General features: G+C 37.2%; 2 long non-coding RNA genes across 2 annotated transcripts; both read right to left on the bottom strand.

The window, feature by feature from the left end:
- Positions 1 to 4,686: 4,686 nt before the first annotated feature.
- On the bottom strand, positions 4,687 to 5,201 carry LOC133821299 (uncharacterized). The gene is made up of 2 exons (XR_009887454.1): positions 4,965 to 5,201; positions 4,687 to 4,754 (listed from the first exon to the last, which is right to left on the bottom strand). It is a non-coding gene; the product is annotated as an uncharacterized LOC133821299 (long non-coding RNA).
- Positions 5,202 to 6,707: 1,506 nt separating this feature from the next.
- On the bottom strand, positions 6,708 to 8,279 carry LOC133821298 (uncharacterized). The gene is made up of 3 exons (XR_009887453.1): positions 7,691 to 8,279; positions 7,479 to 7,519; positions 6,708 to 6,803 (listed from the first exon to the last, which is right to left on the bottom strand). It is a non-coding gene; the product is annotated as an uncharacterized LOC133821298 (long non-coding RNA).
- Between the last annotated feature and the right edge of the window lie 5,357 nt (positions 8,280 to 13,636).

The raw sequence follows: 13,636 nt of genomic DNA, 5'->3' as shown, positions 1-13,636 counted from the left end.
TAGTTATTTAGACTATCGGGTTATGAAAATAAATAATTGGAGATATATTTGAGGTTAGGAGGTCTAAGCGGGAATATTGGGGGATTTTACCATTTTGCCCTCGGGGACGTTTTCGGCACCCCGAGCCTTGGGATTAGCTTAATAGCCTAAGGATAGACTTGGGAAGACTTTAGAAAACACTAGACAGAAATTAAACCGACTCTTTCTCAGCCTTCTCTCTCTTTTCTCTCTCAAGGAAGAAAAACACTGAAATTTTAAGGGAAATTAGCTGAAACTTGGGGAAATTGAAGGGATGAATTAGAGGTTTAGCTCAAGAACCAATCAAGACCTAAAATAGAGCTAAGGTAAGGAATGAATTTTTGTTTATGTGGTTAGAAATTTCGAGTAATGGCTGAGTTTTAAATATTTATGGTTTTGGCATTTAAGGTTGAATTTGAGGCTGGAATCTTTGAAGTTAGGTCAGGGAACTCTTGGAGAAGTGATTCTGCAGCTGAGGTAAGCTTTAATCCAAGGTTTAATCCATGGCTGGTTTTGAGTTCTTTAGTTAGGAAGTTTCAGTAATTGAAATCGGTTTTCTATGGGTTTTTAGTCTAGTTTTCAGCTGGGTTGTGTTGTTGGGATCTTGTGGGAAGTTCTTGGATAATTTAGTTATGGATTTGGGGTGGTTTTGAGTGAGTTTGGATGAGGTTTGGGAGTTAAAAATGGTGGTTTTTCTGGGTTTGAAGGGGTCGGGCCGCGGCATAGTTCTTGGTGAGCTGCGACCCTTCGAAGCTGATGGATGCTGAGGAAGGAGGGCGGGCCGCGGCACGGTCTAAGCAATGCCGCGGCCCTTACTTGTTTTTGGGCATTGAGTGGTCTCTGATTGTGGCCATGCCGTGGCATGGTTGGCTAATGCCGCGACCTTTAAGGGATTTTGGGATTTTGAGATTCTAGGCTTGGAAATTTAACCTAGGGTGCTCGGGATTGAATCTTTTACCATGTTTGGTGAAATTCAATGTTTCGGAGACTAGAACTTTGTCTAGAAGCTCATTTAAGATTGTTAATGGTATCCTTTATCTTGGTTGTAACTAGGTGCTAATAATAAAGATTATTAACTCTCACTTTCTCATAACTAATGAGATAGTCAGAAAGTACTTAATGATTTACAACACATTAGCCATCTCACTCTCTAACTGACTCACATAGTCTAAGCAACAATTTATTATAGAAAAGAAAAACAAAATTGAAACAATTGAAGCTACGAGTTATTAGTCAATAAGCTCTAGAAACCATCAAAATGAAAAAGCAGAAGTATAGATCAATCAAGTATATATGATACAATATAATCAGGAAAAACAATAAAGTCAATGTAGAGCATATAAAATACAGTAAGAAAATATAGCATAAATAAATTGAAGATGAGTAAAATCCTAAAGCCTTCAGCCAATCCAAAATCCTAAAGCCTTCTTTCTTTTTTATCAAAAATATATGAGAGAAAACTTTAATTTTCTTTTAGTGCCCCCTTCTCCCCAAATTTGATGCATATTGTAATCTCAATCAAGCAATTAGCGAGAAATGACCTTCACTTCAAATAATTTTAAGAAATGAAGATACCTGAAATCAATTCCAAGGTCTTATTTGTCAAGTTACAGTTTTGTAACAAATTAAGGCGTCTCAGGCAAACAAGATCTTGGATATTTTTAACACCTGCATCAGTTATTCCTCCACCACATATTTCAAGGGATTGCAGCTTCTTGAAGCATGTTTCATATGGAAACATATTGGAACAACAAAATTTAGCAGATCATAATAATATGGCCAAGCTAAAAAACATCAAATTGAAGTCGTTTGCATAAAAGGTGAAATTCTAATTTATTAGTGGATCACCGTCATCAAATTTGGAGAGCACCTACGAACCTACTTAATGGAACCAGAGTTGCACTCAAACATGAATCACTAGCAGAGACCATAAATATGAGTTTTTTTCCTATCTACTCATTAGACCTATGAAAAACAATATGATAAGCTAAGCTGGAGTTATTCTTCACTAGCTGCTCCCTATAGACCTTAAACCAATAGACTCTTGTTGCTAGAAACATAGTGAGATCCTAGCATAGGACTTTTAAATTAAGAAATGAACACTGTACTCCTTGCAGTTGGATTACAGTCAAGTTTGAAATTCACAATCTGCAGGGAACATGAATTGAAACTGTAACGCCCTACTTCCTTAGAGCCGTTACTAAGTGAGTTTTTAAGACAAAACAGTGTGCAATGGACTCGCTAACCGAGGTTTGGAAACAAAAGTGTGACTAATTAAAAGTTAAGGCTGTAATCTTTGAAAATGCGTCGTTTCATCAAAAATTCTATTATTAAACATTTGGGATCCCAAAATAAGGTTTGAAAACTAATTACATCTTGAAATAAGGTTACAGTTGCGAAATCATAAAATCATAGGTTATTACAGCCATTTTCGAATAAACCCCCAACCAAAGCAGTCGGGCAGGCCAAACATGTACACGTCGCTTCACGCTCTCCGTACTCATGGTTGGTTGACTCAGTCATTGCCCTTACCTGCAACACAGAGCACCCGTGAGCCGAAGCCCAGCAAGAAAACTCATGCAGAACATAACATATGCAATGTATACAGTTTATCATAACAGATAATCCACAAATAAACAAGTCAATCATTAGACTAAGCAAACACGGCCATGCCGCCCCAGAAACCTTACCAAAGCCCTGGGGTATCGGTTCTCACCACGAGGATAACTCATGTATCCCTTGGGTCCCACCCTGACTATAGCATCCCATGTGCTAGGTGTTACTTTCGGCCCCGCTGCCGTACCCGGCCTACGCCGTTCTCGGCCCTTGCCGTTCAATTTACTATAATCACACATATAACATAACACAACAACATTCCAATAAATATTAATTCATTTAAGTCTACACCCTAACATGTAATGCAATATAGGGCCATGCTCGGCAATCATCTCATCATGCAACATGCAATATAGGGCCATGCCCGGCAATCACACTATGGGCCCACGCCCTATCCTACGGGTGTTATAGTTTTCTTACCTGTAGTCCGAGCCTCCTGATGCACTAAAGCCGCGAGCACGGTCCTCAAGCACGAGCCTCTGCAATAGCCTAGTCACAACACACATAAAACACTTTTTAATACTAACCAACCCAAAACCATTTCCCGGGACCAATCCCGCACTCTCGGCACCTCTAATTCCCTAAAACAATACACCGGAACCATCCCCCGAGTCCCCGGGCAAAAGCCCTAAAAACCAGAATTTTGGGTGACAAAATTGGCCTAGGGCCGCAGCACTCCCTTCAAGGGCCGCGGCGCCCAGCGACTTGGCCTCCTCCTAATGCAACCTCGCGCCGCGGCGCCCAAGAACAGGGTCGCGGCGCTCATACGCGAACCCAGAAAATCTGGGTTTTCTCTTGCGTTATCTCCGAGCTAAAACCTTCCAAATCACACCAAACCAATACCCAAACCCCAAAATCAATTTCAAACATCAAATAGACCATATAACAACCCATAACTCAAGATTCAAGCTCAAAACATCAATATACCCAAGATTCACACCCATTGATCTTAAAATTCAGCAACTATCCCAAAACTCAACAAAGCTTAGCTTAGGCATTTAAATTCCTCAAATCATAACAAAACCCAAACTTAAATATGTATAAAACACTTACCTCAAATGGAGAATCCACCCTAAAAGCTCCCTTGATCTTCCTCCCAAGCTCCCACTTCAGCCCTTCACCCTTCTTCTTCTTTTCTTTTCACTTACCCTAGCTCTTCTTTCTCCTCCTCTTTCTTCTCTTCAATTTCTATCAATGCCACAAGTGACCCCAAATGCCCAAACCGTACCCCCTTAGATCACAGCTGAAGTTTTCATAATCCCTTGCCAAAAGACCAAATTACCCCTTCCTATTAATCTTTCCTAACTAAACCTTCAAGGGCACTTAAGTCATTACTCTTCTATTTCATTTCTACCATTTTCTTTCTAAAACTTGTTACTCTCAGCAGTAACTAATGGTTACCTAGGTTACTAAATCTCCAATAACCATTACCCGCTAAATCTCAACTTAACCATAAAATTCCCGAGGTACCCCTAGGCTCCTCCCGAGCCGGGTACAAAATCCCGTTGTGACATCTAAGTTAACTAGCTCTCTAGGACCGTCTCGGCACGTGCATCACAATAATAAAACCACACACACGTGGTACAATTCACGGAATACAATTATCACATACCAACACAGTTATGCCCAACATGGCCAAAATTACATTTACGCCCTCCTAACACGATCCGGGCCTACTTGCATACTAGTGTACATAGTCATGCATCTCAGATAAACAAATAGTCAAATAACATGCTTTAAATCATAACCATGCATTTAATCTCATCAAATCACACATAAATCCTATTGTGCCCTCCTGGCACGCTAATCAAGGTCCTTAAGCCTTATTAGCGATTTTGGGTCGTTACAGAAACGCTTCAAATATGCAGGGAGTAACTAACGTGCATAAAAAATTCAAGTACGAACATATAATATGTAAAAATGAATGTAAAGTACATAATTTCTCATGCATGTTATGGCAATCGAAAGTAATTGACACAAAACCAGAGCCGTGATTATAATGCACTGATTAAATAAAAAGGGGTCATGACTGCAATTCATTAACATACATCATAAATAATTCATTCCAGAATCTGTGATATGAGCTCCAAAAAGATCCAGGTGTGGCAATTTAGTAAGATCTGCATTCACAATTGACTGACATTATTATTAACATCAGAGGCCCTGCTTACATGAGCACAGGGAATAAGCTCAATATTTGAAATTGAAGGATAAGAATGAAGAAAATAGTAAATTAGGAGACTGAAAGTTTGGCCTAATTTTAATAACTATAGAGAAACACTAGCCAGAAATTGAGTGTAGAGACACTAAACTTGCATTAAAATACTTACTCGTAAGATTTTCAAGTCCTTCGTCAGTAATTTGGCGTGCATCCAAGTTAAGTGATTTAAGAGATGTCAATTTAGACAACTTTTTCAAACCACCATTAGTTACTAATGTGAATGACAGATTCATATTCTCCAGATTAGTCAAACCTAAAGAGTAAGCAAGAAATATAAAAATCAGCAGATGCCTTTGAACCATATATTCCCGAAACACGGGGCCCAATTATCATAGCAACAAAATAAACATCAACTAAAGTAAGAAACTCTCTCATATAATTTCAATTACAAATAGAGATTTTGTTCAACATGGGGTCCAATTATCATAGCAACATAATAAACATCAACTAAAGTAACAAACTCTCATATAAAATCTAAAATGGAATACAAAGTACGTAGATTATACACAAGACAAAAAATATTATATTTCTCAAACCAAAATACCAATAGAGATCTATTAACTTACAGAGAAGAAAAATCAGAAACAACACCCAAGAATGGTAGCAGCTTGAACAATGGATGGCGGTGGCTTGGAAATAAAACAACGATAGTCTGGGTATGAGGCGTTTGGGTTCATGAACGGTGATGAAGGTGTTTGGATTCAAGCTCGGAGATGAGATGTTTAGGTTAACGAACAGAGATGGAGCCATCTGGGTTCAAGCTCGCAGAACAGGCTTCGGATTTCAAGAACAGAGATGAATGACGTTTGGGCTCAGCTATTCAGATAGAACAAGATGAAGGGGAATGGGTTGGAAGCTCAAAGATGAAGGGTCTCAGCCTAAGGGAGAGAGGGAAGAGATTGAGAGAGATTAGGGATTCAAACTGTGAGAATGAGAGAATAGAGAAAACCCTTCTTCATTTTTTATTTTGCTTTTTTATTTGTTAAGTGAAATTTCATTTGTCGCCTATTAGTTTTCATTTGGCGCCTATATCTTTTGTATTTATTTATCAGTGTATTTTTATTTGCATATATTAATATCTCTTCTAAAATGATGTAAAATTTTGCCATAATATTTGGTCAAAAATGTTGTAGTGAATCTAACCATAAATAAACCTTAACAACCCATTTGTCTTCTAGGTTTTTCAATACCAATCATATATATTCAATAGCTCTAATGAAAATAGAGAATTGATGCTCATATACATAAACATGTACAAATATCTTTATATATACACATATATTATATCGATTACAAAACTAGATCAATTCAAGCTTAAAATCAAGTATAATCAATTCGAACAAGGATCTAACATAAATGTAGAAGACAGTTAGGCTAAGAACATGTCAAAGGAGTGCAAGAAAAAAAAATTGAAACATGTCTAGTGTTTCTTAAGCCAATGTATACTACTATCTATATTGTCACTATCCAACAAATATTAATGATCATAGTTCATACAAGTAAATACATATCAAAACCAGAATCAATATTAAGAAGCACATCATCTAGGTCATGCATTGAGAATCACCTTGAATATTTTCCTGACCAAATACATTTGTCAATTAATACAATACAACTTCCAAATGTATAATAAATTTACAATAATAAACTTAGGCAATAAAATATAAAACAACAAAAATACTTTCAAAAGTACAAAAGCTACAAGAGAAGGATGTATTATCACAATAGCTTCAAATATATACAATCTCACATAAAACCTTAAGCACATAAAAAAACCAAATTTGACATAACTTAAATCAAGACCAAATAATAGAGCTCCACAATATATACAAAAATGTAAAAAAATTGCTTATACCTATAGGCAAAGGGGAAGCAACATTTGCCAAGTCCATCTTCACACCGTTTAGTGCCCCAAGCATATGTATCCTAGCAATTATTCTCATTAGTCCTACAAAAGTAAAGTAGTAAAAGCTCTGTTAATATTTAAATGAATCAATGGAAAACAAATAAAAAGGTACACAAATATTACTATAAAGAAGACACTGAGTTGTGGCATAGAACATTAAATGGAAAAATTATTTAAATGAACTCAATCTATTTTCAAATGGAGAACTATTATACCGTAACTACATAATGAGAGGAGTTCAAATCTTTTTTATCTTATTTTCATCGACTAGCCCTATATCCCTAGATCCTCTCAAACATCGAATCAATGAAAAATTATAGATACAAAATCCTTCAACTCCCAATCTCAAAATGAAAAACCTCGTAACAATAGTAAAATAAATAAAAGAATAACAATTTTCCAATAATAACCCTAAGATCAACATTTCTCAACTTTAATATTTCAACATTCAAACCATGGATATAGAACCCATATAATCAACATTATAAGCAGTCAAATTCGCTAAAAAGGCATGATCTTAAGATAATCAATATAAAACAGACTAGAAATTTCACCAATTTCAAAGAAATTATTCTAGCCCTAAGATATTTCATCTTCTACAAGATAAAAATATAAACAAGAAAAATGAAGAAAAAAATGGAAATAACACAGCTTATGCAAATCTAGCATTGAATGCAGAAATACTAGTCATAGATCTTAAGCTTTAGAAATAAGTACCTGCAACTACATTAATGTTAAGTCAGTTGTCTCCACCATCTCTACAATTTACAGAATATAAAAACAAGAAGTGAGACAGATTTTTAAAGATGAAAATACATTTCTGCAAATAAATGAGGCTATTAATTGGGGATTTCAAAGCCTGCTAGGGCTTTGCTAATGTCCAACCCAAAAAAAAATTATAAATCAAATATAGAACATATATATCTTACAAATAGCGGTGGGAAGGGCTTTGCCGAGAAGAGAGAAGGACTGGGGAAAGAAAGTGACAACTGAGAGAGGGGTCGAGGAGAGAGATTGGTGAGATAGAGTCATGGCGGAGACAAAGGGAAAGGAAGAGAGAAATGGGAACTGAAGAGGCTGAATGGTGGAGAGGGGAAAGTAATTTTAATCAGGGTATCGTACCTTAAAAAGATGTAAGCAGAGGAGAATACGAGTCGTGGTAAGTTGAAGAACTTGAGATAGTCAGCGTGACATACAGCCTGCGATACCGTCGTTGTGTGCTCCGGAAGCTCGTACCGACGATGTGAGGCAGAGATAGATAAGACGAGACGAGAGTGAGAGAGGATAAGTGTGTGGGAGAGAGTGAATGGAGGAGAATAAGCTTTGCAACAAAGTGTAAGAAAGAGAGGCAGAGAGGCGGCAATGGAGGCTGAGAGAAATTGTTTGGGTATCTTAGGTTTAGGGATTAAATTTTGGCTGAGAGAAATTAGACCCAAAAAATTTTCATTTGGCGCCTAGGTATATTTCATATGGCGCCAAAAATTTTCAACCGTGTTTTTTTAATCATCTATTAATAACACTTTTAAATATGTGTCATTTTTTACTGTAATACATACTAAAAATTGTTGTAGTGGCCTATGAAATCAAGCTCCAATAAGTTATCATAAATCTAACAAATAAATTTTCTAACTTATTAATTCTTCGTGACTCCACTATAGACTTAGAATTGCACTCTGGAATTCATAGAACACTCTATAACAAATATAGATACGCTATTAATTATCCATTGTTACAACCATAATTGTCACTCAATCCTCTATAGATGATGTACAATGAGATAGGACTACAATACTATTTTACCCCTCATTGTATTTTATCATTAAAACACTTAGTTCCTTGTAAATGATATTTCAATAAACTAATTTAATTACTGAAATGAGATCTCTATCATTTAACACCTTGAACCAAACTAAAAGGAAACAATTATTTCACTTCTTCATCAGAAGCTATAGATGTTCATATCTATGATTAACACTCCCACTCAATTATACTACCGAGTTCCCAAGATGTAAGTATGGGCTAGTCCGTAGGGTAAGCTAGTAACAAACAAGTCAAAGAACTCAAATAATACAATCAGTTAGAATACTAACCACTCATAATTGAGATTGAATTGACCTATGGTCAACTATATGATATGACTATAATAGATAATAACGGTATGTTTACTTATCTTATCAACTGTCAATATCAGTCCAGTCCGATGTAACAAATACATCTGATCTTATCTTGTTTGCTAATGTTCTGGAAAGAACATAACATTGTAATGTGTAAGTAGATCATATCGTAGATTGGCACTCAGTGTAAATCATGTGCACTGACTAATCTTATGACTAACTTATTTTGAACATATAATCATATTTACATTCCACTGTGATTACGTCACTATAAATACGATCAACTATATGCTCTGGATTTAATAGAAGTTTATATTAAATAAATAATCATAAAAATAAATCATGCGAGCAAAGTGATTGACCAAGTCAAAAAATTATTTATATTCTTTTATTGATAATAAATGAGATTACAAAGCATTTGAGTTTTAATTAAGGCATAAAACTCCAACACTATGTCCCATGTATGGTTGGTGAGAAGAGCATGATACTCATCGACCATTGCTTTGCTTCTAAAAGGATTAGTAGTTGCCTAAGACACTATCGTTGGTTCAGTAGGACCAATGGGCATGAGAATGGGATGTTTTGAAACATTCAAAGCTTTAGGCTTGATCACTCCCTTTCGTTCTATAGTATGCATAGGATGGAGGGAATTTTCAGTATGCCTATAGTGAGCAGGAACTATGGGAGCATGCGTTTGGGGAGTCGTGAGAACTTTTGGAGTAGCTAAGCCATCATGTGCATGAGAGATTGTGGGGACCTCTAAATGATGTGAGGCATCATGGTCATGAGAGGTTGTGGGAACCTCTGAACGACGTCATTTAGCAGAGTGAGCAACTGAATTTTCTCCATTCGAGACAGAGGTAGTACTAACTACGATCTCAGTATTTTTCTTAGCCAGAGTATTTTGTGAACTATTTATAGTACCCTCATTTGGAGAGGCGTGCTATACAGGGAAAGAGCTACGTGCTGAGCTGGAAGATAGCATTGTAGGAGTGAGTTGTTGAGTAAAAGTGTCTTTAGCTTGATAGGACAAATTAGCAGACCAAGAAGGAAATATATTTGTTTGACTAGAGTCAACTAGATTAGACAACTCTAGAAATAGTGTGTTATGGGAGAATCCAGCTTCATTGAAGATGAAATTTCTTGTGATGTAGACACAACCAGAGGAGTGAAAACATTTGTACCCTTTGTAGTCTGCACTTTAACCTATAAAAGACACTTCGATGATCTGAATTGGAATTTTTTTATTGTGATAAGGTCTCAAGTGTGGAAAACAGGCAGACCCGAAAACTTCTAAAAAATATAGTATGAAAGTTGATTAAACAACTGAATGAAGGGTGACTTACCCTTAAAGACAGGTATTGGTAACCTATTTATGAGATAAACAGCAATATGAACTGCTTCTTACCATAAATTATATGGCATATTTTCCTGACCAAGAAGAGTTAGACCATTCTCAACAATGTGTCAATGTTTTCTCTCAACATGGCCATTTTGTTGGTCAATATGTGGGCATGACTTTCGAAACAGAATGCCATTTTGTGCTAGGAAGGTGGTAAAAGAGTGAAACTCGCCTCCTCAATCACTTTGTTTTAATGGTATAGGTTTTTGTTGAAACACATTAAGAGTATCGGGCTTTTGTTTTAATGGAAAGATCCAGGTATACCTGGTATAGTCATCAATAAAGGCTACATAAAACTTGTAACCATTTGTGGATGGTGTGAGAGCTGGACCCTAGAGATCAGAGTGGACTAACTAGAGGGGTTTTGTACTCTTATTTTCAGATAAAGCAAAAGGTAGAACATGAATTTTTCCAAGTTGACATGCTAAGCAAAAACCAACTTTATTATGAAGAAATCTTTTATTACAACTAGGTAACAACGAATAAAGAGTACTAAGAGTTTTAGGACTGGGATGTCCCAAACGTTTGTGCCAAGTGCATGTATCAGTTTTAACAAACTGAAAACAAGAAGGTTTAACACCTTGGTTACACTAGTTTTGGTTACTCAAAGCAGTAAAAACAGACTTGACAGAAGATTGAGCAGACTCGTTCGTTGATGGTGAAAACAATAGGTACAACCCATCCTTATGCTTGCCTTCCAGCAGCAGCTTCCCTGTGTACTTGTCCTTCACAAAACAAACATCAAAATGGAATTCAACATATACGTTATTCTCAGCAGTCAATTTCGAAATGCTAATTAAGCTATTCTGAACTTGAGGTACACACAACACATTATAAAGTCTAACAAACTTGCTGGAATTATTTGATATTGAAGAGGTATTACCAACATGTGCGATCGGAACACACTTACAATTGGCTATCATCAAGTTCTCTTAACCGTTATACTCCTTATGACCATTGAGTTTTGTTGGAACACTAGTGATGTGATCAGCTGCGCCGCTATCGGTGTACCGAACAGGTGCAACTATGGACTTAGAAATAGTGAGAAAAATAGAATTACCTTTTTCCTCACTAGAGTTTTATGAAATTCCATCGGCCGAGGTGTCGTTGTGTCTATACTAGCAGGTTATCATTGTATGACCTTGCTTATTGTATATTTGATAGATCGCTTCCTCTCTGAAATCCATGTCCCCTGCTGTGTCCACATGGAGTGTAGGTTGCACATCAACGACCTTGTCCACTGCCTTGATTCGTATTTGTTGTGTGCACAAGATTAGCTATGGGAGCAAGAAGATCCATACCTAAGGCACTGGACAATTTCAATAGACGACTCTCTTGGGCCACAAGCATGGATTGCACTTCATGCAACGTCAGATCTGGTTCACTGAGAATCGTGTTGATGACTCCATTGTATTTAGCAGGAAGTCCATTAACTAGATTCAGTATGAGATCCTCCTCCACCACACTACGATCGGCCAAAAGCAAGGTGTCCGAGATACTCTCCATTTGTTCACAATACTCATAGATGGAGCGGGATCCCTTTTTGGTGGTTTGAAGCTTTGAGTTGTAGAAGTGGAGCCTTAGTCTTTTCAGAGAACAACATCTCCAACGCACGCCAAGCTTTGTGACTTGTTCTGCATCGCACCACTTGTCCAAGGATTTTAGGAGTCAGAGACGAGAGAATCCAGCTGAGTAAGAGTGGAACCTCGCTTTTCCACAACGTGTATTCTAGATTAGTGATATCGTCACTTCTGCACCTATCACATCTGTATTCTTCACTATTGCCGGTGGTGGATCCTTCGTACCAAACACATGGCCTTCAAGATCTTATCTGTTAATCGTTGGAACCAGTTGTGCACGCCATGTGATGTAATTGGATTTGTCAAGCTTGATTGAGACAACAACACTCGGAATTGTTGTGAATGGTGAGACGTTCACTCGCGAAGATGATGCCAAAGCATTGTTCTGTGGAGGGCCATATTAGGACTAGCATTATTTGTTTATCGTTTATGTTGTATTATGACGGTTGTTTGTTACCGTTATTTTGTTTGTTAGCTTAGTTTATTAGTTGAGTTAGTTAAGCAGAGTTGTTGGGTCTTTTTCAACGAATTCTGTTAGACTTCTGTGAAGCTTAGCTGCTTTGTTCTATATATTAGTCTTGATGCTCGAATGTGAAGATGGACTGATTCAAGCTTAATAAAAGTTTTCTCCATTTTTTATTCCGCAATATGGTATCAGAGCGGGAAGGTTAAGCTTCCCTGTTTTCCGATCCAATCTCCGGCTTCTCGTGCACAGTTCCGACGACGCCGTGCTCAACTTCCGATCCGTTCTTCATCAAATTTCTTCTGCTGCATTCCATTGTCTTCTGCATTTCAGCGCCTTCTTGATTCTTTCAATTTCGAAACTTCGAACTTTCAGAAATGGCTACAGATCCTCAAACTCAATCTTCGACCGATCAAAGCTCAAATCCTCCTGAAGATCCTCAAACACAGTCAGCCCAAAGTAATCCAAGCATACCGCTCACTATGATCAAGAATCCTCTGGAAGATCCGTCAAATCCCTATTTCTTGCATCATGAAGACAATCCGGGCAACACTCTCGTATCACAGCCATTAACAGGACAAGACAACTACACTTCATGGAGTAGAGCCATGCTTCTTGCCATTTCGGTCAAAAACAAGATCGGCTTCCTTGATGGTTCAATCTCTAAGCCATCAATTTCAGATCCTGTTCTTCACACTGCCTGGATCAGGAACAACAACATGGTAATCTCTTGGATCTTAAATTCTGTTTCTAAAGAAATATCGTCTAGTATATTGTACGATGAATCTGCCTCAACTATCTGGTCAGATCTTAAGGTTAGATTCCACCAAAGAAATGGTCCTCATATGTTTAATTTGAGAAAAGAACTCATGAATCTGAAACAAGAAAATCAGACTATAAGCATGTATTTTACAAAGCTCAAAACTATATGGGAGGAACTAACAAATTACAGGCCAAGTTGTATTTGTCATGGGTGCACTTGTGGAGGTGTTAAAAAACTTCAAGAACACCATCACATGGAGTACATAATGTCATTTCTCATGGGGCTTTCGGATTCATACTCTCAAGTTCGAGGAAGCATCTTGCTCATGGACCCAATGCCGGAAGTAAACAGAGTCTTTCATCTCGTGACACAAGAAGAACATCAAAAAGGTAATGCTTTTGCAAGTAATGATTCTAATAATGCCATGGCTTTTGCTTTCAAAAGTGACAAGAATTCTGCACCAAAGAATGACAATCAAAACTTCAAGAATCATCCTCAAAAGAAAAGCAGACCTTTTTGTAGCCATTGCAATGTACTTGGGCATACCATAGAA

Source organism: Humulus lupulus, chromosome 3 (assembly GCF_963169125.1).
Source record: "Humulus lupulus chromosome 3, drHumLupu1.1, whole genome shotgun sequence".
In the NCBI taxonomy this organism is placed as follows: Eukaryota; Viridiplantae; Streptophyta; class Magnoliopsida; order Rosales; family Cannabaceae; genus Humulus; species Humulus lupulus.
This window is presented reverse-complemented; position numbering and strand designations above follow the sequence as displayed.